The sequence below is a fragment of the Heloderma suspectum genome, chromosome 2 (genome assembly GCF_057233095.1).
Source record: "Heloderma suspectum isolate Gila_16-S chromosome 2, 16-S_ref, whole genome shotgun sequence".
NCBI lineage: Eukaryota > Metazoa > Chordata > Lepidosauria > Squamata > Helodermatidae > Heloderma > Heloderma suspectum.
This window is the reverse complement of record NC_139459.1, coordinates 169274259-169276820: the sequence shown is the minus strand read 5'-3', so window position 1 is coordinate 169276820 and position 2562 is coordinate 169274259.

Here is a 2562-nt window from a genome sequence, read left to right as displayed (position 1 = left end):
GAAGTAGCCCTACTTTCCCCTTGAATCTGCTCCTTTCCCCTGGTTAATCCTGCAGCCTCCATTACTTCATCAGCATATTCGATGGCCTCCATAGTTTGACTCATTTTGCTCACATTCGAGACTATTGGACTAACAGTATTAGAAGACTGTCCTCCCAACACAGCTGCTCTCCCAGGGGAGCCCATTTCCCCCGCACCCTACTCTCTCATCTCAAGCCAGGTCAACGATGTGGTAGTTCCTATTTTTATAGTAATTGATGGGGGAACAAGATCTTTAAGGGTACATTTTCAGTCAAGTTTGCATAAGATTGGATTTATTTCTGTGGTGACCTGATGATATGGAGGGCATATCTTCTCGCCCAAAGATCCCAGCACAGCACACTACCATCTTCCACTGTAGTTTACGTGATGGGCTATTGCAGAACTCTCAGGGGTGGATTGGCTCTCCCTTTGTGCACATGGATCTCTTTGCCTGGCCTTCATACTTATCAAGTGTGATTTTAAGAGATCGAGTCTATTAACAATTTTGTTTTGTGTGCCGTGGGGCAGAGCGCAGAAGGACTCTAATAGCTTCTGCTCCTCAGTGTAAAAAAGCTCATCCCCCTTGTATGACTTTCGCCATTCCCCAAGGGCAACAAGATGTTGAGGCTCCATTAATTCTGGGTCATCCAGATCTTTGTAAATGGAAAGTTTGTCACCAGCACTATCAAGATCAATTAAATTTTTATGACTAAGCACTTCCTCAATTCAAGTGCTTTTTGTGTGTACTACCAAATGGGGGCCCAGAGGGAGAGGAGATGCCCAGTTCTCAAATAATCTAGAGACTGATATACCACTCATGTGTAATAGATCCCTACATTCATACACCTTCTTGGCAGAACTCCGGTTGCAGAATGTAACCACTGCACGAGCACAAGGACCATTGAAGTATAAGTACTCTATCCATGTTAAGTCCTCTGTTGACAAGAAACTTGGGAGAGCCATTTCCAGGAGTTTTAGCAGATGTAATTTTTGCTCGTTTTGCAATAACAGCCCCCCTGCTTTGGGGTAGTTTGATAAAACTAATTTATGCCAATTTAAAACTAATCTCCACGTACAATCTCTTACAGTCGTCTCCTGGGTGTTTGAGTTCTGACAAGATGTAGGCTCATGAGTCCTGCATAGCAAGACCCTGCATTTGCGTTAATGTATGTGCAGGGGGCTGGGTTAAAATCCCCATTGCAATATTGGAGTGGGATTTCATGTTACATCCCTTCTTGTAGAAGACTTCTCAATACTCTGGTTGGATTTCAATTTTGGACCATTATCAAGTAATTTGAAAAGTTTCTTATAACCCACTTTTTTGTAGCGAGCTGGCTTTAGATTTAATACATTTTTGCTCTTCTTTGTAATTATGGTCTGGCTTTTACTACCATAGTTGCTGCGCACCTTCTTTTTTGGCATAATTATGGCACTTATAGGGGGTCTGTTATCATTAGTCACCAAACCATGGGCCTCTTTATCAGATCTTAGCCAAGTGTTTTTACAAATCTCCACCAAAATAGTTAGAAGTTTATTGCACTCAGCCAGGTAAGCTTTTATGTGTTCAATGTCCTCCGTTAGCGTAGCAAGACTCCTACCATTGGTATATCTTCTTCATTTATCATACAGGGCTGAACTGGGGACTCTTTCTTCTTTACTTTTCCCCTGCTTGAGGCCAATTCCGATATTTGCCTTAGCAAGCATTGGTTCCTTTAACTGGTTAAACTTGTCAGAGGACTTGTCAGGAGACTGGTTAAACTCATCAGGGGACTGATTTAGCCCATGTAATGCCAGACTCTCAGCGAGAGTCAGCTCAGCTGCGAGACTGACAGAGTTGAAGTCCTCATTATAATCCTGAAGGTTCCCTTTAAGATCCAAGGTCCAGTCCAATTTAGAATCTGGGGGCTCAGGAGAGTGCGACTTCACATCTTCCATCATCACTTCCCTCTCCCTATCTATAAGGAACTGAGTAATTTTTGTTTGAACTTTTCGTTCCTTTAAGAGAGAATCTGCAGCAAAGGGAGCTAGTCCAAGGGATTTGTAACCCCTTCTAGTTAGCACCATTTCCTTAATATTTCTAAAAGCTGTATCTCCCCAGTTGTGCTTGTACTTTCAGTGCGAATGACCAGCATCTATGTTTGTATCTTATCTCCTAGTTACAAACCTCCTTCGCAGCTCCTTTGCAGTTCAGCGATTATTCAGTCATTATTATAAGTCTCATGTTGTGTCAGTAAATAAATCCTTACTCTGCAAGGGAAAGCTCTTCAAGGCCTTACTCCCACATACGTTTGCCCCAGCAATGAACTGAAGCCTCTGGAGTGAGACAGGGTGGCCAGGGTATGAGCAAAAGCTGGGGGAAAGGACATGGTAGGGAATGATGGAAACAGGGCCAAGACTGTTGCTCTGCAGAGCTTTTGGGGGTGGTTCCTGGCCTTGTACAGGCTAATCAGATGGAAGATCTAATTGAACCCTTGACTGCTTGTTGAGATTGATTTACAGTACACTTTGAGGATAAGTCACTCAGATCTGCCATGACTTGGAT